Here is a 20,164-nt window from a genome sequence, read left to right as displayed (position 1 = left end):
GCATCTGCATTGACCTTAAGGAGAGAGAATACATGAGGAGAATACTTATGTATCCCTACAAATTAATTAATAAAAAGTAGTCATTGCTGGCACTTGTGTAACCATACTCTCAGGACACTTTATATTTAATATCCTTTGAATCTTTGTGGGCACTTATGGAATGCCTTATTGTTACTAGGCCAAACGAGGAAAACTGAGGAATAGAGGGGAGTCCCTTGCCCTTATCTGCAGGGCTAAAAATCAAGGAGCTGGGATTCTTTTAGATGCTTTTATAAGGCTATTAAGTGATAGGTTTGAGGTTGGAGGAACTTTTAGAGATCTGTATGCTAATTGTTCTTCATGTGAAGGAAAGGAGAACTAAAACACCTGTGGGCCTTGCTCACACTACAGATGAATCAATGGCGATGCCAATAAATTGGTAATGGAGTTTGCACATTTAGCTCTTGTATCTTCCATGAAGAATAGGCAGCGTTGGGTGATTGCCATAACCGTGATAGTCCCATTTCATCATGTTATTTCAAAGAAACGTGCTACAGTTTGCTAGTAATGCCCATAAATTAGATGTTCCTTGTATGGTAGAATTGCTCTTTTATACTTGTATGACCATGTATATAGTGCACACATACTTGTTTGTGTTGGTATTTCCATGTGTGTCACAGGTGCTCATGCACATGGATGTGTGCTTTCTTTCTAAGCCTCACCTTAGCCTTGACAGTTCTGGGTATGCCTTGTTGAACTCGTTACTCTAATCCATGCTGTTTATTGACAACATGGTTGCACACCAAGACTGGAGATGTGGACACAGAGGTTGAAGTATAATTAGCTTTTGGGGAATACCCTTTGAGCCTCCTCATTGAGGGTCAGAAGGTTTGAGCAGCAACGGAGGACATGAGACCCAAGGTAAACATGCAGAGATAAGGACTAGACTTGGTGGAGCACTGAGCGTGTTGATGTAGATCGGTAAAAGTCAGGGCACAACTCAGTGTTTAGGCCATTGTCTATTTCTACACAGGTTAAACATCCTTGATCTGAAGACTAGAAATGCGCGAATTTGAAATCTGAAACATTTTGGGCACTAACATGACACCGCATGTGAAAAATGCCACACCTGACTTCATGGGACACACTGCTATCAATCAAAGTGCAGGTGTGTTAACAAGAGTATATCGGATGATTCTCAGTGTGAATGAACTATTTCTGACAAATGACTTTTGAGTTTAGACATGGGGCCATAGCTTATAACATCCTATTTTATATTTGCAAAAATTAAAATCCATATTTTTCATACATCTCTGGTCCCAATCATTGTGGATAGTTCAGTCTCTATTTGTCTTGAAATGTTTTTTTGTGAATGATTTTGTGTATGCAAAAAGTTGTGTGTATGTTCTAGATGAAAAGCAATGGACAGGTATAAAACATCATTCTAACTAGTCCATAATTTTAAGATTAAATCCCAAATGCTTTTATTGATTGAATAAACTTTTATTAGTTCAAAATGGGTATGGCTAGAATGTTCCCTAGCTTTTTGGGGACAGTTGCCAAAGGATTGGTCCATATACTCCTATATACTCTCAGCAAAGCACAGTTAACATAGGACTCTCTATATTTTTTCTCATGTCCTACTGTGGTCTTTCTCCAACTGCTGTCTGCTGAACACTTCAGTGAGTCCTCTTGGCTGCTGTTGTCTAGGAGATGTGAACACCAGCTTCCCCGTGCATAATGAGAGAACTGTGTCAAGCTGCTTCATCCAAAAACTCTCTGGCTAGTAAGGAAAGGAATTTTAAAAAGAAGAGAGCTTTTCCTTCTTATATTTTGAGATGCCTGAAGATTTGCATACTTATAAGGGATTAGAGAAGGAGATTTAGCCAAATGGTTTCCACTCACACCATGGTTTCCTTTAGAAGCATCCCCTGCAGCCTTCTACTTGTCCTCCCTTGACCCTTTCCATTGAGGGCACTTCCTTTGCTTGGCCTTTGGTGGCACAAATACAGGTATAACCACATGTTTTTCTGTGGTGTTGGTACAATGTCAAAGCTTTCTGTTTTTCTAGGATGCTCTTTTCCTTCCTGGTCCTTTGCCTGAGAGAATAAACTTTCTTGGGCTTTTCCCTGCTGTCTGCTCCCATTTATGCTATTGCTTTAGCTTCCATTCTATAATACGTCACGTGCAAAGGAAGTATTGCTACCTCATCACCATGCTAAAGTCTTAGACAACCTGCCTTCATTTTTCTACTTCTCAATACCTCCTTGTGTTGATTTTCTTTTTTATTTCTTTCCTTTTTTTTCCAAGAGAGGGTTTCTTTGTGTAGGTTTGGCTGTCCTGGAAATCTCGCTGTAGTCTAGGCTGGCCTTTAATTCAGATTCATTTTCCTCTGCCTCCTGAATACTGGGATTAAAGGTGTGTGTCACCATGCCCCAACCTGTGTTGATTTTTATACATAATATTCATGGCTGTTACTTGTAGTGATGAGAAAATTGGGGGAAAATCTATTCATTCATCATTTTGGAAGCAATGGTTTTTCTCCATTCGATGCTAACAACTGTTGGAAAGACATAAAATCCAGCCAGTTGTGCATTCAAGCAGTTGACTCTTGATGAACAGCTCACTTGTCGATTCAAATTTTTGGGAGTTGATTTTGAGCTGTAATATTAATAGATATAAGCAACTAGTATGGAAGACTGTTTAGAAGAATTTGTGAACATAAAGGAGATGTTCATTGATATTCTTAGGGACATTTTGGAGTGACCATAGACAAGTGCAAATAATAACAATACTTAATGTTTATAGCAATTATGGTTGCTTTCTTAAATACCATATGAATACAGTAGGCATTTCTTGGTAAGCAGTAATGATAGCACATAGTTTGACAGTTTTAACAGTGGCTAATTAAGACAAGCCAAAGACTGCTAGGCAGATCTTCGTGCTAAGAATTCTTATAATTAATGAATGCTGAGTTACAAGCAAAATGAATTACTGAGGCTTTTGGGAGCAATCAACAGTTTTCACTTATTGACCTTTCATTTTCAAAGGCCACTGCTACTCCACGGCCTGTCTACAATAATGATACATAATCTTGAATGTCTACCCAACATCAGGGATACCATTGTTCCTTAAATAATGTCAAGCCAGAGGTTACAGATGAGTGAGTGTCTGATCTCATTATTACCATGGAAAGTTTTTGAAGTAATATTTAATCCAGTAGATAATAGTACTAAAAGTTTCTATTTTATTGGGGAAAAAATAGAATGGTATAGTAGCAACTAACCTCCATTTCCTTCCTTTGAGCAGGTTGAGTTGAGGTCTGGTTAAAACAAAACAGTCTTACTCATTTATGCTTACATGTCTATTCTAAATAACATTTTGCAAAATGCCTATGAAGTAGATCCCTTCTTGTAGACAGAGAGTATATGAAGCAAATATGCTAAAAGGGGTCCAGATGTTTTCATCTCAAACTGCTTTCTTATTAAATATAAAGTTATATTCTACTATGTGTCAGAAATTATAAGGTTAAGAAGTCAAACTTGGAGTCAGATTATTGTATGCCTAGCAGACTAAATATCTTAATGTAGTTTTATTATGCAATATATACTCAGGCACGCAGTAGTTGAAAATGTGCATAACTTGAGGTATACTTCTTTAGGTGACATTCTAGGTTAGACTTGTTTTGTACAAAAATTAATATTTGTTGGCCAATATGTAGCATGGCAGGTAGCATGCTAAGTTCTTGACTAATATACTTCACAATTATCTGCCAAATAGCCCAACTTTCAAACTAGGGAAGAAGTTAAGATGAGGATGAAGAATTTGTGCAAAAATCTATACAGACAAAACCTCTTGTCCTAAAAAACCTCTTGTCCACAAAGGTCTGTCTACAGTGAAAACTAAATTTTCTTTTAAACTATGTTTTTTCTATTCCTTTCAGTGTCTCCCTCTACTTTTATAGGTTTATAATTTATCTATTGTTTTGGTGCCACCTTCAAGCTACTGTTTCCCATGACTCATCTTCTGTGAATCAAGTTTGCTTCTCTGAAAAAGGCAGCTTACATGGAAGTTGAAGTTATCTTTTGACAGACCTTGCGTTCTTATTTTTTCTTTCTACTGTTTCCTCCCCAAAGATCCCTTACATTTCATTCCTTCAAATCCTGGGAGTCTGAAACTCATGTTCTCTCTGTCATCACTCTGATGTCTTGGGAAAGAATCTCATTCCATATGCTTTTAGGCGCTCAAAGAACCCAGGCATAAAAACTTGGGATTTGTCACTACCCATTTGGCCTCTGCTCCATCAAACCCAGTAGCTTGCCTCCAGGAGAGATCAGACCTGACTCCTTGAAGATTCTCTTTCCTTTACTATAAATATGGTTAATTGGAAAATGATGTTTTTAGGTAAGAGATCCTGCTTCACTTGGATAGCAACCAAGCCAACCATATGGGAAGGGAAATGATCTCGTGCCTGACAAAATAAGAAATATGGTCCTTAAGCCCCTTTGGAAGGTTTTCTATTGGACTACGAAGGTTTATCTCTTTGAGCTTCAATTTATAGTCCTTACAATGGGAATATTCTTGGCTTTCTGATAAGATTTGAGAGAATAGTGAATATGCACATTGTAGCCAAATCCTTCTCCATGGAGGAATTATGGACTATTGTTCTTTTCTGACCACTAAGGAATGTTATGGGCTAATGTGACAGGAACAACAGTGTAAGGGATTTGAATTCCCCTCACTTCACCACTTGTCCATTTGTGAAAATATATGCTAAGTATTTTAAGGTTATGGGTGATGGCTTTGCTGTAAAACAAATTGTCTGATAATATCAATGGAGCTTTTTTCTGTATTTGCCTGAGATTCTATTTCTAAGGTTCGACACATATCTATTGTCTCATTTCAAAACTAAATGCTGCACAGCCAATGGCAGAGCTTGAATGTTGATGACAGCTAAATAAAGAATAGTATTGCTACATGTTTTTTGGCATGTGAACACACACACACAAACACACACACACACACACACACACACACACACACACACACACACACACAACTTTCCTAATACCATGGGTAGCCATGACAAACAAGGTGACAAATTCAGGTATAAAGTAGGCCTCATGTACTGCCAAGAATTCGTCACTCCAAGGACCTCATAAGAAGAACAATGATATCAACCAACTAGACCCTCTGCCCCAAGAACTCCCAGGTACTAAACCACCAACCAAAGGGTACACGTGGAGGGACTCATGGTTCCAGCCATATATGTAGCAAGGATGGCCTTGTCTGGCATCAATAGGAGAAGAAGCCCTTGGTCCTGTGAAGGCTCCTTTCCCTGGTGCCAGGGAATTGAGGAGGGAGTGGGAGCATTTTCATAGATGCAGAGGAGGGGAGAGGAGGGATGGGGGAAGGAGAAAGGGATAACATTTGAAATGTAAATACATAACATATCCCATAAAAATGTGAGTTGCAAAAGGAAAAAAGAAAAAAGCCTCAATATTACATAAGAAGTGGAACAATATTTGAATGAATTTTCTAAGCAACATACTGTTCACTCTGAAGATTGTTACATGTGTTAATAAATCAAGGTTAATGAGTTAAAATACTTATCACTTTCTAATAACTACAAGAATCTCATGGGAGTTTAGCTGTTACTCAGATGTTAAAATTTTGTAGGTGCTTCAAAATGGCAATGCCAGTAGATTCACTTAGATTGCTTTTCTAAAATTACTAAACTTTAAAACTTGTCAGAGATTTCATATGCCCAAGATGGTCTTTCAAAAATCAATTTTATTACTTACATGAGAGGATCACACAGTGTTTAATTCCAGAGAGTAAAAGACAACTATTCCAAGAATGGTTTAAGAGTAGATTATGTTTTCAAAGGAAAGGAAACTAATTGATCAGAAAGCACCCTTGAGCCTTTGTTTCTGAGATACCTAGGGGAAACTATCATAGATGAGTGGTAGATATGTATGATATATTGTTTTTGTGACAACTTCACATCTTCAGAGAATCTTCAATATTGACTTTCAGAATCTAAACAGAAAATAAACAAGAAATATTTAAAATGTCCTTTGGAGGAATTGCTATACCAGAAACCTAACAGCCTCTTTACTTGGAAAGTACCTCACTGGAAAAGGACAAGTAATGACTGTAACAGCTATTTCATGATCTAATGTAGACGTGATCCACTAGAGTATTACATGACATGATTTAACAATAGGTCTGCAGCTAACTACTGATTTCTGGTCTATCTTTATTATTCATAGATTTGCTGTTTTGATGAAGTCCAAGATGCAGAATAATTGATGAAAAATATATGAGGGTTGGAAAGATAGATTAGCAGCACATAAATGTTGACTGCTCTTCCAGAAGAAACACAACCACATGACACCTCAAAACTCTGTGCAATTCTGGGTGCAGGGGATCAAATCATCTCTTTGGTACTTATAGGCACCAGCGATGTATGTGGTACAAGACATATATGTAGATAAAACATCCTTATACATACTCCTTTCTTGGTAAGTGTTAGACTATCATCTAAATTCAAGTCCTGAGAAAGGAAGATGCCAATTTGCACTAGACACAAATTCTTGTGAGATGAGCCATGAGATTTTCAAGTAAAACAAGAAGAATGTGTGCTAAACCACGGGCACAAGTTTTACTAAGGGAACTTTAAGCAGTGGCTAAAAGGACAAAACTTAATTTTTCATCTGTGACAGTGGGGAAGAGCAACTTGATGCACCTTTCTTACTAACCCAGTCTAGTGAAAGACAGGAGCAGTCTTCCTGGTGCTATCCCTTCACTAATGCATCATTCACTTGTGTGATGGGTTGAAACAAGTGTCCTGTCAGCAGTGTTAAAAACAGAAACTCTTTGAAAATGCTACACTTTGTATTGCAAACCTAGCAAATGGAAATCTTCAATGCGGTCTACCAAGTTCTGTAGCAAATGGTAGTCATGTGATGTTTTACATGATGACGGGTCCCCATGTCCTACATTGTTGGGGATGCTACAGGAGAAGTCTATGACGAGTAGCTTCTCTTATAAAAACTGTCTCAAATCAGTGCTTAAATTATAGTGATTCTCAGCATCTTTGGCTTTTTATCCCAAACTGTAGAGTCCCATTTTCTGTTTTAAAAGTCTTTTCTAGTAGCTCCATAAGAGAAATTATATTGACCTTTTAAAAAATTACATAGACTTCAGGATTCTTGAAAATATCCAAAGATTCTGTATTTTTAAAATGGGCTAACTATCCAAAGACTATACATGGACTGACCCTGGGCTCCAACCTCATAGGTAGCAATGAATAGCCTAGTAAGAGCACCAGTGGAAGGGGAAGCCCTTGGTCCTGCTAAGACTGAACCTCAGTGAACGTGATTGTTGGGGGGAGGGCGGTAATGGGGGAAGGATGGGGAGGGAAACACCCATATAGAAGGGGAGGGGCTAGGGGGATGTATTCCTGGGAAGGGGAATAATAATAGAAATGTAAATAAGAAATACTCAACTTAATAAAGATAAAAAAAGAAAAAAGAAAAAAAAGAAATGTAAATAAGAAATATCCAATTTAATAAAGATGGAGAAAAAATAAAATGGGCTAGAGTTAGTCACTATTTAGTAACTTATGTTTTTCAAATCTATTGTTGCAAGAAACTGAAAGACTCAAATCTCTTCATAAAATCTCACATATATTTAAAAAAAATTTTTTTTTCTCCAGTACTGAGAATGAGCTAGGGTCTCAAACATCTTAGACAATCCTCCGTCACCAAGTTACATCTTTACCCTTCATAACATTTTAATTGCTTATGATCCAATGGATCCAAGTTTTGGAAATTAGTTACAAAATACTTTAAAAGTTAGTTCCAGACAAGATGTTTTTAAAACAGGCTCCTTGAAACAGGGTATCTATTCACACGAATCCTACACACGAATCCTACCCTGAAATTATTGGGCTAGTCTCATGAGTCAATCAACCAGTGTTAGCATAATGCTGGCACAAAAGGGCTGTGCAGAACTGGTCCCCATCATTTTCCATCCACAAAAAATGAAAAACGTGTGTATCAAACAATTCTGATGTCCTTGTTTGTTTGTTTGTTAAAAATCAGCTTGTGGCTGAGTAGTTTGCTGTCCTTCGGGGATTCCTAAACGTGGGAGCTGGGGCCGTCTCTGACCCTTTTGCCTGCTTCAGGGACACTTTTGCTACTGGCTTGCCTTGCCCAGCCTTGATATGATGGTGTATAGTTATAAGAGATATCGTGTGTTACTGTAGCTTATATAAACATGGCTAGACCATGTTTAGTTGATATCCCTGGGAGATCTCTTTTCTGAAGAAAGACAAGGCAGGTAACTTGTGGGATAAAGGAGGTAGAGAGGAGAGGTTTGGGGGGAGGGGACACTGTACAGGGTATGTAATATCTGAGAGAAGAATAAAAAAAAATCCTATAAACTTAAAAAAAAATCAGCTTGTGCTTGACCTTTGTGTAAAGTAGTGCATGCGCTCTTACATTGTGATCTGTAAGCAGACTACAGCTGCATGTATTTAAAAATCAGATATCTTTTGATGACCTATAGGCAGTGATAAATACAGAAACACGAATCCTGAATATACTCCCTCTATCTCAAAGATGAAGGAACAAATTTTTTCCCAGCATGCTCTTTGTGCTGGCAATGCAGTCCTAAGTATAGAAGCAGATTTTGTTGTCCTCTTCCAGAGTCCTGCAGAAGTTGTGTCTTAGTGATTTAATGTGTAGCTTACTGCTTACTCTGAGGCAGTCTCCTTGGTGGTCCCTGAAACATGGTGGACAGATGTTAAAAGATGAAATCAGCACATATTAAAACACACGCAGAGACATTTTGTAGCATCAGGTATATATATTTGTAGCTGTCCAGAGAAAGTCTTCTGTGTTTAATGTCAGAAATGTGTGAGTACTTTATATTTGTCTGGTAAGTGTCAATAAGAGTGTTCTAAAGGATAAAAAATTAAAGTCTAAGATGTGATGCTGGTCATGAAGGAGATGTAACAAATCCAAACTTAACTCTACAAGGAGAGAAAGATCTGTTCAAGTCTGAGGAGTAATAGTTTTTAGTCTCTTGGAAAAACAAGAGGTAGCTCACTCCTTTGAGTTTTTTTTTTTGTTTTGTTTTTTGTTTTTTTGTTTTTTTTTTCTGGTGCCAGGGCAGACTAGCTGATGCTCATAATTTGACCAATTATGTATATCTTCAGATGAATCATATTAACACATTCCTAAAAGTTTATCAACCCTGTGAGCAAAGTAGGATTTCCAGTTGTTTCCTTAAATATCCTTGACACAATTCATAGGAAGTAGTTGAGTTTGTTAATACTCAAGATAAAATCTCTCCACATGTCGGCCATTTTTCAAAGGAATTTCCCAATGTGTATTTTCAGTCGCCAGGCCACACTGTCTCCTTCATTTCAAAGGGTGGATATAAGGAGATATAGAAATGAATTTTTGAACCTTGATTCAGATACTGTTGTGAGATTAAATATATAATGCGAATGCTATTACAGTCACTATTACAGCACCTAACAGTGACTGTGCTGCTAGTTGGTTGCAACCCCTTTGTAACTCCCTTTGGGATTGGAATGACCCTTCCATGAAGGTCTCCTAAGACCATTAGAAAACACAGATATTCACATTAAGATTTATAACAGTAGCAAAATTATAGTTATGAAATAGCAATGAAAATAATTTTACTGTTAGGGGTCACTACAACACGAGGAACTGAATTAAAGGGCTGCAGCATTAGGACCGTTGAGAACCACTGGGTTAATGTATGGCCACAATTTGAAAGATCATACTTAGGAGGTTTAATGACCTTTAAATGCCTGCAGAACAATTAAGAGATCCATCTAGACTTTTCATGCAATAAAACATTATGACAGACTGAAGGATATTGGATTTTATAGCTTCTTTATACAAAACATACCACATCGGTCATCTCTCCTTGATAAGCTTTAATTAGTCAGATATTTAAATGTGAAATAGTGACCTAATGGAGCTTTACAATCCATAGTAGGCAGGTGGGAAAGAACACAGGAATCACAAGACCACAGGATGATAGGCAGACAATAGGTAGCTCATCTTTATAATTAAAAACAGTAGTATAATCGCAGGACTTTATTTGCTCTTATTTTTCTCTCTTTGGCTCAAATTACTTTATTAGTGTATGAAAAATTCTGGAATTTGTGGAGTAGAGAATTTAGAATGGTTAAAGTTTGAAATTATACCATATTAATAACCATCATTAGGGTACAATATTGACATAATTCAAATACTAGTTAAGGTAAAAAACATTAGAAATGAAGTCATTATAACCATGAATTATAGCAGAATAGCTATTGCCATAATAGAAATCCAATCATATGACTTTTGAAGCATGCTTTGGAAAGAGGTCTTCAATTGACTAATTGCATTTTTGACACATTATCTTAGAAAAATGGTACAAATTTCAGGGGAAAATCTGTATCTCCCATATCATGAAAATCTTACATTATATAGAGTAAAACAATAGAAAACTCTGAGTATTGTATTACGCTTGTTAATTATTGTTACTATTTATTGTTTCTTAATTATATGCACACATGCTTATGTAAGAAATATTCGAAACAATGTTATGGCTAACTGAAAAGTATTCTCTACAAGAAAACAAGGAAGCTATTTGTTGAGAGGGTGTGACTTTTGTATTTGTTATCGTTTGTAATTATTCTTTTAATGCATATGGTAACCTCATCCTTTAATCCATGTTGAGAAGTTATTTCTGGAGAAACTATAGAATGAGGAGAGAAGAACAAAGTCAGAAGTTGAATAGTGTGGTAGTGGATGGAGATATATGCTAAGTATGAGAAGAACATTTCTATGGTATGCCAGTGAGTAGAGGAGACACCTTGATGACCATAAAATTTGATCTAGATGGCTAAAATTTGGTGAGGAATAAAGTGATGAGATTATAACAACTAGGACAACAAAAACAAACCTACTAAAATATTGTGGAAGATAAGGAAAAACAACCACCATGACCACCTAACCTAGCAACATGACAATTGGAAAGATGAGGGAAAGTACATTACCGGAATCACCTTTCTCTTTGTCAGTTCTTAAAACCTTGTCTTACTTAGTGTTACTATTGCTGTGACAAAACATCATGAGCAAATGCAACTTGCAGAGGAAAAAAGTTTATTTTACTTACAGTTTCAATTAACAGTTCATCATCAAAAGAAGTAAGGGCAGGAACTCAGGCAGGGCAGGAACCTAGAGGCAGGAGTTGATGCAGAGGCCATGGAGGGGTGCTGCTTGCTGGCTTGCTCCTTATGACTTGCTCAGCTTGCTTTTTTATAGTACTAGCTCAGGGCTGTCCCTACCCACAATGGGCTGGGCCATCTCCCTATTGATCACTAATTGAGAAACTGCCCCATGGTCCTGCCTACAGTGTGCACTTATGGAGGCATTTCTCAAATGAGGCTCTCTCCTTTCTCATTACGTATGTCAAGTTGACATAAACCTAGCCAGTGCAGGCATCGTCTGTGAATTTTGAAGAGCAAGACAGGTTAACAGCACACAGGGGTTTCAGGTCAGAGCCAGAGTTATCTCAAGAAACTTTACTAAGCAGAGTCTATTCAAAGAAAGGAAGATAGAAAGATATGCAAACACATTATAAAATATTGAGTTTAAGTTGTGTCCCCTTTGAAATTGAATATTGATACTCCCACAATGATTTATTTGGAAAAGGCATCATACCCAGAAGATAATAAGCTATCTTGAGTTAACCTTGGAAAAATACATAAAACAAATGGCTGCAAAAGATGCAGATACAAAAAGCATCAAAAAATACTTCTGACACCATGTTATAGCTTACTTGTTATGGAATTGTACCTGTGTACCATAGGAGCTTCGTTCATTAATAAATAAAACAAACATGCTTATGTGTGAGTGCAAATAGAAGAAAGTGTTTATCGAAGTAGAATGCTTAGCTGACTTATCATTTAATCATCTAATAGACTCTAAACCCTGATTTCATGATTGTTGTCACATTGTGATTTTCTTTTTTATATTAAAAATTTAAAGTTAAAATAAGTTATATCCCCCTTCTGCTTTCACACCTCCTTTGTCCTTCCTGCTCCCTCTCAAATTCATGATTTTTTATTCTTAAGAATTATTATACACACTCATATACATGTACATGCATACATACAAATAAATATTTAAATAAAACCCACTGATTCTTAGTTTCATATCAATGCATGTGTGCTATCAGAACTGACTGTTTGGTACTGGGGTTTCATCCATGAGGAAGATGAATTGTCCCACTTTCCACCATCATTAATTACAAATTGCTCTTCATTTAGGAGTAGGGTCTCTGAGATTTCTCCTAAACACCTTGACATGTCAACTGGCATTGTCACAGTTGGAGTTTTGTTGAGGCAGCCATATTGTTGATATTTTATAAAAGTGGTTTTCCTGTTGTATCTGGAAGACATAATCCTTCCTGGTCCTCTGCTCTTACACTCCTTCTGGTTCCTCTCCCATGGTGTTCTCCATCTGTGCTGTCAAATTCAGGAGTCGTACCTAAGCATCTCAGGTTACTTATGTCATGTCAGTTTTACTGTGTTTGTGGAAGTTGGGTTTTTTATTCTTCATTTAATTAATGTTTTTATAGTTGCCGGCTATTTACAAAGATTCACCAATGTTTACTTTGTTTCTATTGTTTATTTTCTTATGTGCATAAAACTTAGGTCTTATTTAATATTGCTATTGAAAGTGCCCCTACTCCCCAAGGCTCATGTCTTAAAAGCTTGGTTCCTACCTTGTGACACTCTTGGAATATGGTAGAAACTTTAGTGGGAAGTTCATAGTGCATGTAAATTAGGTTTTTGTGAATGTTTCCTTAAAGGTTTGTAGGCTTAGATTTTTTAAAAAAAAAACTATTTTTAATAAGAGTTTTTAAATGCTTCGACCTCACTTTACGTCCAAAGGTAGGGCAGAAAAGATGGTAAGGTGATTTGGACATGTTTAGTAGTTCCTTGGGGCTGATTCCAATCTTTGTTCATCAGGATACCAGTAGTCCAGATCAGTAGTGTCAAGATAACACGAGTCAGCAGTGATGGCACAATCTAGCAGAAATAGCTAAGCTACCACCAAATCTGCACAAGTCAACAGGAGTGACCAGGTCCAGCTGGGATGGCGGGAGAAGTTCTTTGCAGTGCTTCTCTCAATGAAGTGAAAATCAGCAAAGACGAAGACTCAGGCCAACGAAACATTGTAAGGCTAGCTATGCAAATGCTCCATGACTGCCCATTGAATCCTTTCTATACTCTCTCCAAACATCACCTGTCCTCCCACGTGTCTTCCCTCAGCAAACATCATGTGGATCTGTCTTATGACTCACCATGTGAGTCTGCATCACATGACACATCCAGAATCTTCCACTTCAAGGGTTAGTGAGGTCCTGGATCTCTTTTGTTTTTTTCTTTCAATTTTTACCATGATATACATGGTGTCAACACCAGATCAAAGCACCAGTGGCAACCTACTATAAGTGAAAAATTATATTAAATGGGTTCTCATGAACTTTTTCTTTTTTAAATTAACTAATCTTAAGTACTTATGGCAGTGGTAAGAAACTAACTGTACAGATTGATTTTTTTCTTTATTGGAGAAAACAACAAATATTTGTAGAGTTTATAGCGTGTGCCTAAAAATAGTCCTTGAAACATCGTTTTGGATATGTTTAGGTGGCTTTCATTAGAGCAAGGGGTGCTCCAAGATTGGGTTAGCACAGTAGCTATAATCACTTTCTTGTAAAGCCAACTCTAGGAGTAGTTCTGTGACATAAAAAAGAGAAACGAATGCTTCTTTTCACAAATAAAATTATTCTGATGAAATAGTTTGCGTATATTACTCACTGCAGAAGGACGTTAGACTTGGAAGTTAGGAAGACAAGGAAAGAACATGTTTATAAGGATAGATAAGCATGTTTATAATAACTTGATTATAATTTTAATCTCTGTTTTCTTCTCAAAGCAGTGGGAAATGGACCCTTGGTCACACGGTAAAGGCATTCATTTAGCTGTCTATCTGGCAATATTAGCTCAAATCTTATCTCTGTATAGTGTAAGTCTGAAATAAAATACTTCAAAGAGTTCTACAATGAACTTTTGCTACTCTAACTGATATGAAGAAATTAATCTAAAAAAACCCCAAAATTAGGGATGTCTGAAAATTATAATAAAAAGAAGGTTTTCTTTTTCTTCACTTTGGTGCCTCTGTCATTTGAAGTAGAAAAGAAAAAATGGAGGCAGAAGAAAAGAAATGACATCAACTGTGCGGCATATTGACCTCATTTCATATCTTAACTCAGAATACTCTATCTATTTTTGCCCTCATTTTCCTCTAGTTTATACAGTCTTTGTTTTTCTTTCTCCCTTTCCCCATCTTTAGAGGCCACTGCTGAAGTTCCAGTGCAGCTGGGGTGTTATATCAATGGCTAAGAGGAGAGAAAAGGGGCACACTTGTAAATTATTCTCCATTCTAGTAAGCTTTGCATAGCGACTAAGGAGAGCATGGGGAAACACAGACCCCCCCCCACACACACTTATTCAGAGATCCTAAAAACTCATGCCAAGTGGCTGTCAACCAAGTGACTGTAGAATTTGGCACCAGGCAGAATCAATGGCTTGGGCCAAATGATTGTTGCTGAACTCACCTTATGGAAAGGTCAGTCTCACAGTGCTTAGGCTGGGCACAGGACTAAAGGCAAATTGTATGGTGAATGGAGGCCCTGAGGCATGTTCTGCACTTTGCAACTGGTCTGTCAGGCTTGGTCTCTCCACCTCTGAAGTCTGCCATAGGCCTGGGAAACAACTGGGCTGTGTAACCTAGCAGGTGGCTAGGCAGTCTCACCCAGGTGCAGTATCAACTACTTTTACCATTTGGGGCACAGGTACACGCACAGGAGAGAGAGAGAGAGAGAGAGAGAGAGAGAGAGAGAGAGAGAGAGAGAGAGAGAGAGAGAGAGACAGAGACAGAGACACAGACACAGAGACAGACACAGAGACAGACACAGAGAGAGAGACAGAGAGAGAGAGAGACAGAGAGAGAGAGACAGAGAGACACCACCGTTTGAGCAGGAGATTCTCAGATAGTATCATGCTAAAAAGGAAAAATCCCTAATTCTGTAAATGACACAATTACTTCAAAGTTTTCTCACTAAAGTCTTGTATTCGTTGAATGCATTCTGTATTGATTTTTACTACAAATATAAATGTTATCAGCACAAGAAAATGCTAAGGAACCAGAGAGCAGAGAACCAGAGAACATTAGAAAATCTCCTTCCGGGTGTTCTTATGTGTGTATGCATGCTCTCACAGTGTCTGTGGGTTCATAGAGCATAAAAAGAATCATGCATTAGCAAAACAATACGGAGGAATACAAAGAATCACAGTTCTTTAATCATTTTTGTTAACTATGTTAACATCCCTCCTAGGCCCTGCCCAACACCTACCTAGCAAGAGCCAGGTAGGCCTGGCTTGCTATAAAAGGACTGTTTGGCCTCTCTTAGCTCTCTCTGACTTTTTTCTCTCTCTCTAACCCCTTTCTTCCCCTCTCTTCTTCCCTACCTCTTTCCTGTCTTTCTTCTCTCTCCCTCTCTATCCCTCTCTCTATCTATCTATCTCTCTTGCTCTCGCTCTTGCCTTGGCTCACTGTCCTCTTGTCTCCTCTCTTTCTCTGCATCTACTCCCTCTCAACCCCTCCTTCCCATGCCCCCAAATAAACTTCATTCTGTACTAGACCTGTCATATTGCCGGTATCTCATGGCGGTGGATGCCTCAGCATGGGCCCACTGAGGCACCACCCCCACCCCCACCGTACCATACCATGCTTTACAAAGCATATCAATTTTTGTCTATTTCTCTACATGAAAAAAATGGGTTTTAAAAAGTGGCAGTTTTCGAAAGAGGTAGAATAGTCCATGATATACTAACTTCTTAAACAAGAACACCTTCGATGTCTCAGGAATGAGTCATTACCTGGCTACCCATCTTTTCGTCATTTCCCTTCCCTTTCACTGGTAGATGGGTCAACTTTCTCAGCCTAACATCTTAGATCTTCTTGGCATTCAATCTCACCTTTGCAAGAGCTTTCTTCCACCACATTCCTTTCCATCTTGTATCATCTGAAATTATTCCAACAACTGACTTCCTCTTACCAATGGGTCCTATGGTTCTCAGTTCAGCTAGGTATCTCACATTTTGCCTATTGACCCTATGTGACAAACTTTTCTTAGATTCTATAATGTCACTTTCTTGGGAGGTGAGGGGTTGTTTTTTGCCACTCTCACCATTTCTTCTTTGATCCTTATTGCTCATAGAAAGGTGACTCAGGTGAATGCTGAAATGATTTAAATTACTTTAATAGCAGAAGCTTAAAACATGTATCTGTGAATATTAATAGGACACCAGTAAACTTTTGAATATGTAACTTTAAAGCCATTCTATTTTTATATGGTGTTTGGACCTATGGAAGTTCGCTGCTTCTCTTCAAGACTGTTCTTGGTCCACATTTTTCCTATAAAAATGTTTTGCTGCTAGGAGATTATATATTTCCCTTGTTTTCATGGTATAGTTAGCCTCCTTGGGTTTTGGAGTTTTCTTTCTAGTATCTTCTCTAGGACTAGATTTGTGGATAGATATTGCTTAAATTTGACTTGGTCATGTTTTCTCCATCTATGGTGACTGAAAATTCTGCAGGGTATAACTTTTTCTTGGCTGGCATCTGTGATCTCAGACACCTTGGCCCTTCTGACATTTAGAGTCTCCATTGAGAAGTCAGGTGTAATTCCTTTTTTTTTTTCTTTTTTTTTTCCGGAACTGGGGACCGAACCCAGGGCCTTGCGCTCGCTAGGCAAGCGCTCTACCGCTGAGCTAAATCCCCAACCCGTCAGGTGTAATTCTAATAAGTTTGCCTTTATATGTTACTTGGCCTTTTCCCCTTGCAACTTTTAATATTCTTTCTTTGTTCTGTATGTTTAGCATTTTATTATGTGGCAGGAGGACTTTCTTTTCTGGTTCAATCTATTTGGTGTTCTGTAAGCTTCTTTTACCTTTATAGGCAGGCTCTTCTTCAGGTTAGGAACATTTTCTTCTATGATTTTATTAAAAATATTTTCTGGGCCTTTGAACTGGGATTCTTCTCCTTCTATTCCTATTGTTCTTAGGTATTGTCTTTTATGCTGCTCCATATTTTCTAGATTTTTGTGTCAGGAATTTTTTAGATTTAGCCTTTTATTTTATGGATGTATCAATTTCTTATGTTGTATCTTCTACACCTGAGATTCTTTTTTTCCAACTCTTGTATTCTGTTGGCGATGCTTGCCTCTGTAGTTCCGGTTCACTTACCTAGATTTCCCATCTCCAGGATTACCTCAGTTTGTGTTTTCTTTATTGTTCCTATTTCCACTTTCAGATCTTGAACTTTTTTTTCTCATCTGTTTATTTTACTTGGCTTTCTTTAAGGGATTTATTCATTCCCTCTCATTGAATGTCTTCTCCTGGATTTCTCTATGGAATTTATTCATTTCTTCTTTATGGACCTTTATTATCTTCATAAAGTTGATTTGAAGGTTGTTTTCTTGTACTAAATGTGTATTGGAATATTCAGGTGCTGTTGCGGAAGGATAGCTGGGATCTGGCTGCACCATATTGTACTGGATGCTGTTGATTGAGTTTTTACACTGTCCTCTAAGCATCTGGGTTTGGGGTAGGTTTAGGTGCTGATTTCTGAGTTGGTCTTTGTTTGATGAGTGCATTGTTCTTTGGTTTCTATTTCCTCTCTGGTCTTCTGGTCTGAGTAGCCTGTTCTTGTAGTGACATTGAGTCCTCTGGTCTAGTAGGGTCCCTCCACTGCTGTTTTGGTGGTCTGTATGACCTTTGGGATCCTGGGTACAAGCATTGCCTTTGTGGTTCTGGGAACATGACCTGAGGGTTACAGGTTCCAGTGTGGCCTCTGGTAGAGCAGGGGGGCTTTTGCAGTAGTCCTGGGTTAGGATGTGGAGATGAGGAGAGGGTGCTTTTTGCAGGAAGCTGGGCAGGCTCCAAGGAGTGTTGGGGTGTTATAGGCATGGTCTTACATAGGGTTCAAGGTACTGGCTTGGCCTCTGAGAGCAGGGAGCTTCATGTCATTGCTAAGAAACATTCATGTTCTTATGAGCACATTTACCAAGCACTGGTTATTGCTGTGCATTTCGCCACTTGAATCTTTCAAATGTCACTTTGGAAAAAGTTAGAATATAGAAATATTCATTCATTAGACATAATTATTTCCCAATTTCACACTAGCTAAGGTGAGATTTCGTCTGAGTGTATGTAAGATCATACATTTGTGCTCATTCAACTGGTCATTCCTTAGTGTAACACAATATCCTTCCTAACACCACACTTCGAGATTATCTAACGGCTAAATGATAATGTGATTATTTCTATTCTAAACTCACAGTGTTGAGCTCCTAGAGATAAAGTCAATATTAAAGTTCCCAGATTACAAACATTTTACCTAAGCCACTTAGGACTTTGAGGCACCAGAACTATTTTTTAGATTTCTTTTTAAAAATTTCTCTTCCTCTGTATTGGGTGTGGGTGGTTGAGTTTGACATATCTTAACATATCGAATCTCAAAAATGTATTCAAGAAAGATAAAGTATACTCTGTGTTCTCTGACTGTCTGGGGTTGGTTGCACAGTAATGAAAGAGGAAGAACATTAGCAAGGGACAGTTTTAGGGAGCTGTAAAAGAATAACAGGTAGGATGCAATTGGCAGCCGATTTTTTCTGGCAGTGCCGAGAGATTTTATTCATAGGAATTAACTGAGGTCTACAGGTATCTTTGTTTCAACTTGGGGAGTGGCTACTGCTTCAGGCAACCAGTAGGATGAGGCTGGTGATGCTGCCAAGCACTATAGAGTACCCAGAGCAACTGTAGCGCTATAACTCAGGACAAACGACTTTTAGGCTGTGTGTGTCAAGGTAGGGTAGGGGTTAAGAATGTCTGCTGTAGAGAAACAGGACAAGAAAGAGAAGAGTACCTTTAGGATTTGGAGTCTGAGTCCAGACATAGAGATTTTAGTGTGAACCAAAAGTCCAAAAGTTCTGCGGAAGCATAGGATGAAGGAATGAGTCATTTCCCCCAGTTCCAGCCTGAGATAAATGTGAGATTCAGAGGGCAGAATCAGAAGATTGTTGTCAGCTCTAGTCAGAGGGAGAGGAAAACAGAGGTTATTTACCTCGGGATGATAGCTGGATCCTCAGGTGGAGTTTTATGTTCATATATATTTGGAAAATGAGGAGCAAAGTCATTTTGCTGATACTTTATAGGCATAAATCTTTTGTATGAATAATGAGTTTGTAAGTGATATACTGTAAGAATTATTCCTGTTTTGCCCATCTGTTTCAACATGAAGAATCAAAATTTGAATACCAACCTTTAAAATAAAGGTTTCTGGGCAGATTTAATTCTACTTATGTTGACAATTTACTTATTTTACTTTAATGCTACTTTTATTTTGTTTGAAGAAGATGTTATCAAGTTAGCATTTATTTTCATTCAGGGTTTCAGGGCTGAGATTTTAACAAATCTCCGGTAAGGAAGATTGAAAACATTTTGCTATAAATCAAGATGGGAGGGGAAGGAAGTCCACAGAGAGGGGTGTGGCCCTTCTTATTTTAGGCTTGCTTTTTGACTTGGTTTCAAAGGACTTAATAGTTTCTGCCTGTAATTGCTAAACATGGAAACACCGGAGTACCACACCCTGTCCTGCTTATAATGAATAGTGTCTTTAGCGTGAGCACTTTTTTAAAAAAGAAAATCAAAGCACCTAGAAACAGCAGCCAGCCACACCTATCACTGTATTAATCAACCAAGTTCTATAGCTCCCCAGGTAATTTTTTATTTCTCTCAGAAACTGTGGAGTAAAAGGCTCCACAGTTCAAACATTGTATAGGTGAGCTCTGACAAATTGATGACCCAGGGCAAGGACCACTACACAGCATCCTTTTCACATTACAAGTGGGCAAGACACATAACCATATTAAGATGTTCTTATTTATAGACTCTTGTAACTTCCTTTATCTGATCCTAGAAAACTCATAGGTTTTTGGAAATGTTGCTGTT

At 38.0% G+C, this 20,164-nt stretch overlaps 1 protein-coding gene across 2 annotated transcripts in view; it reads left to right on the top strand.

Annotated features, from left to right (window-relative positions):
• The window catches only part of LOC148004792 (uncharacterized), an 83,628-nt gene that overhangs the window by 26,904 nt on the left and 36,560 nt on the right, over nucleotides 1–20,164 (top strand). The gene's annotated exons all lie outside the window — the stretch shown is intronic.

This window comes from Rattus norvegicus, chromosome 7, assembly GCF_021556685.1.
Source record: "Rattus norvegicus strain SHRSP/BbbUtx chromosome 7, alternate assembly SHRSP_T2T, whole genome shotgun sequence".
NCBI lineage: Eukaryota > Metazoa > Chordata > Mammalia > Rodentia > Muridae > Rattus > Rattus norvegicus.
Note: the sequence above shows the minus strand (reverse complement) of the source record. Positions and strands in the feature narration are given on the sequence as shown.